The 12,728-nt window shown below is 42.5% G+C and overlaps 1 protein-coding gene across 6 annotated transcripts in view; it reads right to left on the minus strand.

Annotated features, from left to right (window-relative positions):
* Window positions 1-12,728, minus strand: part of tdrd1 (tudor domain containing 1) — a 99,445-nt gene that overhangs the window by 83,668 nt on the left and 3,049 nt on the right. The window lies entirely within an intron of this gene.

A 12,728-nucleotide genomic window follows, 5' to 3' on the forward strand; every position in this document is an offset into this window, starting at 1 on the left:
GTTTATTGGGAGCGGGATCAATTTGGAGGTTGAGGGTCCGTCATGGTCTGGAGCGGTGTGTCACAGCATCCTCGGACTGAGCATGTTGTCATTGCAGGCAATCTCAACGCTGTGCATTACAGGGAAGACATCCTCCTCCCTCATGTGGTACCTGATGGGGGTCACCTTGGGGTCATGATAGGGGCTGCACCAAATGATTGATGTATTATAATAATTGATTATGCTTATGTTGTATTAATATAAAGGGAAAGGCTATAATACCCCTCCTTCAGTACATCTATAGGGTCCTGGACTACAGATTATATGTAATATATATATTATAAGGTTTAATATTGTTCCACAGTTCTTTTTTAGTCTCTGCCTCTTATAAGAAACGGTCAGAGATGTGCGAGTTATTGCAGTCAAAACAGGGTATCTGTGAGAAGGCGCCTCAAGGCTAAAAGAGATGCATAGACAGAGAACCCTGCAGGGGAGTGAAAGAGACAAGTCAGACATACCACTATACAGCAACTTGGGGAGTGGTAAATTATTGCTGAGCCCTTAGAAAAAACCTGAACTATTGTTCTCCCCTGCAAGTTTGTATAACTGTACATGCATGGGCTTGGTCTCGTGAGTAGAAGGTTTTGACGTACGCAGTTACATCACTAGGGGTTGACTGCAAGCATATTAAAGCAACTTGGACCCTTTCCTATTTTGCAGAACTTACTCGGAAAAATGCGTGCTATGTTCCCGTTGTCAACTTCTGTCTGCAATTGCATTAATAAAGGTTTTTGATTGATTTACTTAAAAATATTGTCTGGTTGCTGATTTCACCAATAAGCAAATTATTGACAAGGAACAAGGACCCTACCCCAACATACCCTTCCTGCAGGCTCATCCTGACATGAGCAAAAAAAGAAACGTCTTCACTGTCAAATGCGTTTATTTTCAGCAAACTTAATGTGTAAATATTTTTAAGAACATAGGATTCAACAACTGAGACAAACTGAACAAGTTCCACAGACATGTGACTAACATAAATGGAATAATGTGTCCCTGAACAAAGGGGGGTCAAAATCAAAAGTCAGTCAGTATTTGGTGTGGCCAGCAGCTGCATTAAATACTGCAGTGCATCTCCTCCTCATGGACTAAACCAGATTTGCCAGTTCTTGCTGTGAAATGTTACCCCACTCTTCCACCAAGGCACCTGCAAGATTCCAGGCATTTCTGGGGGCAATGGCCCTTGCCCTCACTAGAGGTCGACCAATTATGATTTTTCAACACCAATACCGATTATATGAGGACCAAAAAAAACCTGATACCGATTAATCGGCCAAATAATTTATTTGTAATTATGACAATTACAACAATACTGAATGAACACTCATTTTAACTTAATATAATACATCAATAAAATCAATTTAGCCTCAAATAAATAATGAAACATGTTCAATTTGGTTTAAATAATGCAAAAACAAAGTGTTGGAGAAGAAAGTAAAAGTGCCATGTAAAAAAGCTAACGTTTAAGTTCCTTGCTCAGAACATGAGAACATATGAAAGCTGGTGGTTCCTTTTAACATGAGTCTTCAATATTCCCAGGTAAGAAGTTTTAGGTTGTAGTTATTATAGGACTATTTCTCTCTATACCATTTGTATTTCATATACCTTTGACTATTGGATATTCTTATAGGAACTATAGTATTGCCAGTGTAACAGTATAGCTTCCGTACCTCTCCTTGCCCCTACCTGGGGTTGAACCAGAGACACATCGACAACAGCCACCTTCGAAGCATTGTTACCCATCGCTCCACAAAAGCCGCGGCCCTTGCAGAGCAAGGGGAACAACTACTTCAAGGTCTCAGAGCGAGTGACGTCACCGATTGAAACGGTATTAGCACGCACCCCGCTAACTAGCTAGCCATTTCTCATCAGTTATACCAGCCTAATCTCGGGAGTTGATAGGCTTGAAGTCATAAACAGCTCAACGCTTGGAGCATTGCGAAGAGCTGCTGGTAAATGCACGAAGGTGCTGTTTGAATGAACGCTAACAAGCCTTCTGCTTCCTACCACCACTCAGTCAGACTGCTCTATCATAGACTTAATTATAACAAAATAACACAGAAATACGAGCCTTAGGTAATTAATATGGTCAAATCCAGAAACGATCATTTCGAAAACAAAACATTTATTCTTTCAGTGAAATACGGAACCGTTGCTTATTTTATCTAACGGGTGGCATCCATAAGTCTAAATATTGCACAATCTTCAATGTTCTGTCATAATTATGTACAATTCTGGCAAATGAATTACGGTCTTTGTTAGGAAGAAATGGTCTTCACATAGTTCGCAACGAGCCAGGCGGCCCAAACTGCTGCATATACCCACCCTGACTCTGCTTGCACGGAACGCAAGAGAAGTGACACAATTTCCCTAGTTAACTTCTCTAGGATAGGTGGGACGGTAGCGTCCCACCTGGCTAACATCCGGTGAAATTGCAGAGCACTAAAATACTAAATACACCATTCGTAATATTAAACATTCATGTAAATACATGCATCTTACATCCTTTAAAAGCTTAACGTCTTGTTAATCCAGCCGCTGTGTCAGATTTCAAAAAGGCTTTACGGCGAAAGCATACCATGCGATTATCTGAGGACAGCGCCCAGCACACAAGTATTACTAGCATCTTCCAACCAAGCATTAGCATCACGAAAGTCAGAAATAGCAATAAAATAATCAATTACCTTTGAAGATCTTCTTTTGGCAATAGAAAAGGTCCAATCTACACAATAAATGGTCGTTTTGTTCAATAAAATCCATTTTTATAGCCTAACACGAAACATTTTGTAAACGGCTTGTGTCGTGAATTACGTCTCCTTCAACTTTCGACGAAACATTCTTTGTAATTACTCACTAAACTTACGTTTATCTAGTCATGGTTGGTTTCATTGCAATCCTCTGTTAGAAACACAACCAGACTTCATGGTTCTTTTCGCGGGACGTATTGACTGAAAGGAACTGATTTGAAAACACCAAACAATGACATCATTGACACCAATGATATGATCAATGACACCAATGATATGACCAGTGCTTCGTTGATTGACTGTATTTCGGTCCAATGACCACTGATCGTCTTGAAATCTAGCTTGGTATATAGCCAATGAGCTGAGGTAAACGGCAATGTGTAATGGTTATATCCAGGAAGACCAGCCCTTGCTTGAAAGTCGAGCGTAAGGACACTAATTCGCCATTGAAAATGTTACCTGAAGCAGCCACGCTGGTTACGCACAGCAGTATTGTTTCGAGAGCATTTTACGCAGTTTTATCTGAAGAATTATGGCGACTAAATCTGGGAAATCAAACGCAAAGTCTAGGTATACAGATCTATACGATATTATACAAAATTGACAGAGAAAGTGAGACGGAATTACTACAAGATGAGTCAGATAGTGACAATAGTTTTGACTCGCAAACCGAGGAGATGTTCTAGTATGGTGAAGATGCAGTGTTGGACTGGTGAGTACTTCTCATGCTGTTTGAAATTAATAATATCAAATATTATTCACTTGAGTTGTTGGAGATATTACATTTTATTTGCCATATATAAAATATAATCATTAATGAAATGTGTAAAGTACACATGGCTCTACATAGTGGGTAGAGAATGTATGTATGTATGTGTGTATATATTAGATATTTTTAACATTTATTTGATCAAACATGGACTGGAGTAGAATGGAACAAGACCTCACCATAGTGATTTGGTTCCCTCTATATACACTGCTCAAAAAAATAAAGGGAACACTTAAACAACACATCCTAGATCTGAATGAAAGAAATAATCTTATTAAATACTTTTTTCTTTACATAGTTGAATGTGCTGACAACAAAATCACAAAAATAAATCAATGGAAATCCAATTTATCAACCCATGGAGGTCTGGATTTGGAGTCACACTCAAAATTAAAGTGGAAAACCACACTACAGGCTGATCCAACTTTGATGTAATGTCCTTAAAACAAGTCAAAATGAGGCTCAGTAGTGTGTGTGGCCTCCACGTGCCTGTATGACCTCCCTACAACGCCTGGGCATGCTCCTGATGAGGTGGCGGATGGTCTCCTGAGGGATCTCCTCCCAGACCTGGACTAAAGCATCCGCCAACTCCTGGACAGTCTGTGGTGAAACGTGGCGTTGGTGGATGGAGCGAGACATGATGACCCAGATGTGCTCAATTGGATTCAGGTCTGGGGAACGGGCGGGCCAGTCCATAGCATCAATGCCTTCCTCTTGCAGGAACTGCTGACACACTCCAGCCACATGAGGTCTAGCATTGTCTTGCATTAGGAGGAACCCAGGGCCAACCGCACCAGCATATGGTCTCACAAGGGGTCTGAGGATCTCCTCTCGGTACCTAATGGCAGTCAGGCTACCTCTGGCGAGCACATGGAGGGCTGTGCGGCCCCCCAAAGAAATGCCACCCTACACCATGACTGACCCACCGCCAAACCGGTCATGCTGGAGGATGTTGCAGGCAGCAGAACGTTCTCCACGGCGTCTCCAGACTCTGTCACGTCTGTCACATGTGCTCAGTGTGAACCTGCTTTTATCTGTGAAGAGCACAGGGCGCCAGTGGCGAATTTGCCAACCTTGGTGTTCTCTAGCAAATGCCAAACGTCGTGCACGGTGTTGGGCTGTAAGCACAACCCCCACCTGTGGACGTCGGGCCCTCATACCACCCTCATGTAGTCTGTTTCTGACCTTTTGAGCAGACATGCACATTTGTGGCCTGCTGGAGGTCATTTTGCTGGGCTCTGGTAGTGCTCCTCCTGCTCCTCCTTGCACAAAGGCGGAGGTAGCGGTCCTGCTACTGGGTTGTTGCCCTCCTACGGCCTCCTCCACGTCTCCTGATGTACTGGCCTGTCTCCTGGTAGCGCCTCCATGCTCTGGACACTACGCTGACAGACACAGCAAACCTTGCCACAGCTCGCATTGATGTGCCATCCTGGATGAGCTGCACTACCTGAGCCACTTGTGTGGGTTGTAGACTCCGTCTCATGCTACCACTAGAGTGAAAGCACCGCCAGCATTCAAAAGTGACCAAAACAGCCAGGAAGCATAGGAACTGAGAAGTGGTCTGTGGTTACTACCTGCAGAACCACTCCTTTATTGGGGGTGTCTTGCTTATTGCCTATAATTTCCACCTGTTGTCTATTCCATTTGCACAACAGCATGTGAAATTTATTGTCAATCAGTGTTGCTTCCTAAGTGGACAGTTTGATTTCACAGAAGTGTGATTGACTTGGAGTTATATTGTGTTGTTTAAGTGTTCCCTTTATTTTTTTGAGCAGTATATAATCTGTGTGTGTCTGTGTATGTCTTGATTTCACAGTCGCAGCGACTGACTGGGAGCCCCCACTGCCAAGGTGCCCATCCCCCACAGAAGCTGGTTCATCCAGGCGGACCCCTGCTGTCTCCGGCTCCACACCTACCCCCACCCGGCCAGGTGTGAAGTCTGTGACAAAGATGCGGAGGTGGGGAAAAGATAAACCTGCAATCAGAGAGGAGGGTCGTTGGCACTCTGTGCTGGAGGAGGGTGTCGAGCCACCTTCTCCAACATTCAGACCGAAAAGGCCACCAGGACCTCAGCTGGACATGACCTCAAAGTAAAGCCCCATTCTTTTTCAGCCGTTTTTCACCTCGTCAGTTGTTGATTCCCTGGTGTTGAACACGAATAAGTATGGTGCTAAGAAGCAGGCAGGCAAGAAAGAGGGATGGAAGCCCATTTCCACGTCAGATCTTTTTTGTTACCGGTCAATGGTCATTTACATGGGTTTTGTGAAGCTGAAAGACTACTGGAAAACTGCTCCCCTCTATCAACTGCCTTTCCCCTCCACTGTCATGTCATGCAAAAGGTTTGACATTCTCACGGGCGCTTCATATCAGTGACCCAGAAGTTGATGAGGACAACGAGAAGAAGCAAGGTTTGATAAGCTCTGCAAAATTAAACCTCTCTACCACAGTATGGTTGAGGCCTGCAAGACCTATTTTCAGCCCACCCAGAACCTTTCCATTGATGAGAGGATGGTAGCCTCAAAGGCCAGAATCAGCCTAAAACAGTACATGCGTAACAAACCAACTAAATGGGGTTACAAACTGTTTGTTTTGGCTGATTCTGCGTGTGCATACACGTGGAATTTTTTTGTTTATGAGGGGAAGAGCAGTTTTGCGACCGGTAAGGGACTCAGTTATGATTCCGTTATGGAGTTATTAGATTTTCAACTGCAGGGGAAGGGCTACAAACATTTTGTGGACAACTTCTACACAAGCCCTACACTGTTCGCAGACATGAGGAAGCTGGATGTGTGGGCTTGTGGCACCATTCGGACCAACAGTGGGCTTTCCGAAAACCAAGGTGAATGACATGCCTAAGCGGGCTGAGCGGGGTACCATGAGATGGATTCGCCAAGATGGCCTGCTCTTTGTGAAGTGGATGGATACCAGAGAGGTGGTCATGTGCTCCAGTATCCATAAGTCCTTCAGTGGAGATCAGGTCGTCAGGCGTGTGAAGGGCGCTACTGGGGCATGGACCACCAAAAATGTCCCCATTCCTGCAGCTATGAAGGATTACAACAAGGGCATGGGAGGTGTGGACCTGTCAGACGCGCTGATAGGTTACTACAATGTTCTCCACAAGACAATGAAATGGTACAAGACGTTTTTCTATCATTTCATCGACATTGATATGGTGAATTCCTTCATCCTCCAGAAGGAAATGGCTAAGAGCTGTGGACTGCCCCCCATCTCACAGCTAGCCTTCAGGGAGCTGCTCATCCAGGAGCTTCCACTGCTGTCCCCTCTACCTCTGTCTCTTCTGCTCCTACAACCAGTGGTGTTCACCTGCCCAAATGCATCTCTGCAGGCATGAATGTGCCTCAGGGCAAAAAGGGCACAGTGGGGAGGCGACGTTGTGCCCTTTGTCACAGGAAATGCCCCATCACCTGCACCACCAGTTCAGTAACCCTCTGCTTTACAGCAGAAAGAGACTGCTATGGGCCGTGGCATCAGCAGCACAATATTGTGTAGAGGACTGAGGGTCCTCACAATATTGTACATTATACATTGAATGTGGATAAATAGTTACCCTTGTTATTTTCAATTTTTTTCAAATCTAGATTTTTTTTGTACATTTTTTTGGGGGGTGTGTTAGAATATCATTTTAGTATTTTGGATATAGTTATTTACATCAGAATGTATCACTGTACCAATTCGGCCACATTTGGGCAACTTGTGTGGGACACCTGGGTGACTACATGCTCAATGTCATGTAGCTCACTCATTCCTGAAGATACTGTTGCCCTCTTATGTTCTGCATAGAAATGATCCCCAGCATCATATCTGAATGTTTGGCTGTTCTTGTTCAGTTGCAAGATGATACAACAACAATAAAAAAAAAACATAACGTATGTTTATTTACTTGTTTTTTGTTCTACCAGATCTATTGCATTATATTCTCCTACATTCAATTCACATTAACACAAACTTCAAAGTGTTTCCTTTCAAATGATACCGAGAATATGCATATCCTTGCTTCTGGGCCTGTGCTACAGACAATTAGATTAGGGTATGTCTTCAGGCGGAAATTGAGAGAGGGGGGGGGGTATCCCAAAGAAGTTAAGAAATTCACGTTAGCAGGCAATATTAACCTCTATGGGCTATGGGCTACTCAACAGCCAGTGTAATCCCGTGGCGCGTTATTCAAATTCCTCAAAAATGCAAAAACGTATTTTACACCATTTTAAAGACAAGACTCTCGTTAATCTACCCACACTGTCCGATTTCAAAAAGGCTTTACAACGAAAGCAAAACATTAGATTATGTCAGCAGAGTACCCAGCCAGAAATAATCAGACACCCATTTTTCAAGCTAGCATATAATGTCACAAAAACCAAAACCACAGCTAAATGTAGCACTAACCTTTGATGATCTTCATCAGATGACAACCCTAGGACATTATGTTATACAATACATGCATGTTTTGTTCAATCAAGTTCATATTTATATCAAAAACCAGCTTTTTACATTAGCATGTGACTAGCATTCCCACCGAACACTGCCAGTGAATTTACTAAATTACTCACGATAAACGTTCACAAAAAGCATAACCATTACTTTAAGAATTATAGATACAGAACTCCTCTATGCACTCGATATGTCCGATTTTAAAATAGCTTTTCGGTGAAAGCACATTTTGCAATATTCTCAGTAGATAGCCCGGCATCACAGGGCTAGCTATTTACACACCCAGCAAGTTTAGCACTCACCAAAGTCAGATTTACTATAAGAAAAATGTTATTACCTTTGCTGTCTTCGTCAGAATGCACTCCCAGGACTTCTACTTCAATAACAAATGTTGGTTTGGTTCAAAATAATCCATTGTTATATCCAAATAGCGGCGTTTTGTTCGTGCGTTCAAGACACTATCCGAAAGGGTAAATAAGGGTGACGAGCATGGCGCAATTCGTGACAAAAAAAATTCTAAATATTCCATTACCGTACTTCGAAGCATGTCAACCGCTGTTTAAAATCAATTTTTATGCCATTTTTCTCATAAAAAAGCGATAATATTCCAACCGGGAATCTGCGTTTAGGTAAACAGACGAAAGAAAATAAAGCATGGGGTCGACTCGGGCACGCGCCTAAGCCCATAGTACTCTGATCGGCCACTTGCCAAACGCGATAATGTGTTTCAGCCAGAGGCTGCCTCGATATCGTTCAGCTTTTTCCCGGGTTCTGAGAGCCTATGGGAGCCGTAGGAAATGTCACGTTACGGAAAAGATCCTCAGTCTTCAATAAAAAGAGCCAAGATGAACAACAACTTGTCAGAGAGGGCGCTTCCTGTTTGGAATCTTCTCAGGTTTTTGCCTGCCATACGAGTTCTGTTATACTCACAGACACCATTCAAACAGTTTTAGAAACTTTAGGGTGTTTTCTATCCAAAGCCAATAATTATATGCATATTCTAGTTACTGGGCAGGAGTAGTAACCAGATTAAATTGGGTACGTTTTTTATCCGGCCGTGTCAATACTGCCCCCTAGCCCTAACAGGTTAACTAAATATGCAGGTTTAAAAACATATACTTGTGTATTGATTTTAAAGAAAGGCACTGATGTTTATGGTTAGGTACACATTTGTGCAACGACAGTGGTTCTTTCACAAATGCGCTCGTTAAATCATCACCCGTTTGGCGTGATTCAATGATAAATTAACAGGCACCGCATCTATTATATGCAACGCAGGACAAGCTAGATAAACTAGTAATATCAACCATGTGTAGTTAACTAGTGATTATGTTAAGATTGATTGTTTTCTATAAGATAAGTTTAATGCTAGCTGGCAACTTACCTTGGCTTCTTGCAGCACTCGCGCAACAGGTAGTGAACCTGCCACGCAGTCTCCTCATGGAGTGCAAAGTAAATCGGCCACAATCAGTGTCCAAAAATGCAGATTACCGATGGTTATGAAAACTTGAAATTGGCCATTGCGATTAATCGGTCAACATCTAGCCCTCAACCTCCGATACAACAGGTCCCAGACTTGCTCAATGGGATTGAGATCCGGGCTCGTCGCTGGCCATGGCAGAACACTGACATCCCTGTCTTGCAGGAAATCACGCACAGAACGAGCAGTATGGCTTGTGGCATTGTCATGCTGGAGGGTCATGTCAGGATGAGACTGCAGGAAGGGTACCACATGAGGGAGGAGGATGTCTTCCCTGTAATGCACAGCGTTGAGATTGCCTGCAATGACAACAAGCACAGTCCGATGATGCTGTGACATACCGCCCCAGACCATGATGGACCCTCCACGTCCAAATCGATCCCGCTCCAGAGCACAGGCCTCGGTGTAAAGCTCATTCCTTCGACGATAAACTCGAATCCGACCATCACCCCTGGTGAGACAAAACCGCGACTCGTCAGTGAAGAGCACTTTTTGCCAGTCCTGTCTGGTCCAGCGACGGTGGGTTTGTGCCCATAGGCAACGTTGTTGTCGGTGATGTCCGTGGAGGACCTGCCTTCGAACAGGTACATATCCATACATACATACATACATACATACGAGTATTGTTTTCTTTGGCAACTGTGGTATAAACGCCTCTGTTCTGTACATTACCTTGGAAAAATGAACTCTGCCAAGGGACTCAGCTCCACCTTGTGTCGCTGCGTTGTATACTATTTCCAAGGTAATGTAAAGAACGTAGGCTTTCATCCCTTGCGGATTAGTTTTCCTTTTTTCAATCCGCCCATATGAATTTGCATATTCAGTACTGCATTTGCATAAACTCGTATAAAACGAGCATTCTAATTTCATAAATTGTTACCAACTGTTTTGCATGAAGCATGAAGATTTGTTAATATGACAAATCTACCTGAAAATATTGGTCTTAATTTACTGTAATTATGTATTTCATACTGCCTCAATTGTATTTTAAGTGCCACATTTGCATAATATTGCAGTTTAATTTTAATACTTAATTTTTTATCAGCTCTTTGTTCTACATCAGCCATGAAAATGTCAACAATATGAAAAATCTATTTTGAGATATTGGACGAAACGTGTTGAAATAAAGAAACCAGACAGTCAGTAACGGCACCAAATTACCTAGTAGTGATGCACCAATATGACATTTTTGGTCGATACCGATATTTTCCTTGCCAAAAAAACCCTGATACCGATAACTGATATTTAAAATTTTAGCGGCCTTAAGCATTCTAGTACAGTTAACTATTTAACACCTACAGCAGTCTAAGGCACTGCATCTCAGTGCAAGAGGCGTCACTACAATCCCTGATTCGAATCCACGCTGTATTCACAGCCGTACGTGATTGGGCGTACCATAGGGCGGCGGACAATTGGCCCAGCGTCATCCAGGTTTGCCGGGGTAGCCGTCATTGAAATAAGAATTGGTTCTTCACTGACTTGCTAAGTTAAATAAAAGGTTAGACACACACACACAGACCAAAAAGTTACTATGTTGGCTTTTACACATGTCCCCATTACTAGTAAAACAATCAAAACCCATTTCTTTCACTTACTTGCTGTGCTGTTTCGTTGTTCAGTCGTTTCATTCTCAACCAGGATTTCTATGGAACACTGTTTGGGTTTTTGCGTGTCAAAATACACACTTGTCAAATAACGCCATTTGACCAATCAGGACCTGAATATGACTGCACATCACGTAATAATTTAACGCGTTCATAATTTTTTTACATAGTTATAACACTATCACTCGTATTTCATATGTCACAATGAGACCAATGCTATGATGCTGATAAAGTTGTCTCACGCACCTACAGTGCTGGTCATAAAAAAAAAATCTAGCTACCTTATGGATGCAAACAATGTTCTTCCCCAAAAACATAGCAAACTGACATCTGTTTCAGTAGCTATAGTTAGCTAGGTGTCATCTAAAATGAGCCTAATTTCTAAGACAGTTCTTATTTGACTAATAGTGGTCCGACCCATCTATGTGAAGCTAGCCACAATAAGGATTAGCCACAATAGTGGACTTTGAAGTTAGCCTTCAAAATAAAAGTATTTGTATTCATTTACATCACTGTCAATGGCATACTTTTATTTTGAAGGCAAACAGCAAATTCCATTATTGTGCCTAATCCTTATTGTGTCTAGCTTCACAACGCGGTCCGGTCGAGCCTCACTAGCCAGATGAAGCTAGCTGGTTGCTTATGTTAGCTTTGGGCAACAGTGTTAAGTAGCTGGCTAGCTATTTATTTTCATGAATTGAAGTTCAATTTCAATAGGCGAAGAAGTGGCAACCTTGCTAATACCTACTCACAAGGATTCCTAAATCATTGCTAAGAATAATGAAAATGACTGCAGTTTCTACTGGTCATTGTTTTCAGGCTGGTTGTATTGGTGCTAGCTAGGTACCAAGCTAAAGCTAGCTACCCCAGAAGTCCAACAAATGATGCTTTATTACAAACGCGGTATTGTAAACACATCGTACGTGGCCGGTGTTTGCACAGCTTTGACAGTGCTACTGTATCTTTTTTGACAAGCAAAGATCCAAACGGCATTCCATAGTATGCATGTCGTGAAGCTAAACAGCAGTGACGCTATTACTGTGTAACTCCGGTAGGGCAACATCTGAAAAATAGCGCACTTGGTAGTGTGTAATGGTGCTCGACCAGTCGGCGAAAGACAACATCACCCACGACAAAGAACGGTTGATTGTCAAAGGCAATGAATTCCATTATCTTGGCTCTATAAGAGGTTAATGGATTTCGCCTTTGAGTTGTCTCGCTGAAATTGTCTTACTCTTACAAATGACTGCTCGACTTGTTGACTGCTCGATCCACACAACAGACATTGTGGGCTAAGTTAGGAATGCTGTGATGCACGTGTAGCGCAAAATTTTATGTGGCGTTATTACGCCATGTACCTACGTTATATAGGTATTCGAAGTCGACCGATTAATTAGGGCCGATTTCAAGTTATAACAATCGGTATTTTTGGACATCGATTTCCCGATTATTATATATATTTTTTTACACCTTTATTTAACTAGGCAAGTAAGATTAAAAACACATTCTTATTTTCAATGACGGCCTAGGAACGGGTGTTAACTGCCTTGTTCAGGGGCAGAACAACGGATTTTTACCTCGTCACCTCGGGGATTCGTTTTTACAACCTTCCGGTTACTAGTCCAAAGCTCTAACCACCTGCC

The sequence above is a fragment of the Salmo salar genome, chromosome ssa19, assembly GCF_905237065.1.
Source record: "Salmo salar chromosome ssa19, Ssal_v3.1, whole genome shotgun sequence".
In the NCBI taxonomy this organism is placed as follows: domain Eukaryota; kingdom Metazoa; phylum Chordata; class Actinopteri; order Salmoniformes; family Salmonidae; genus Salmo; species Salmo salar.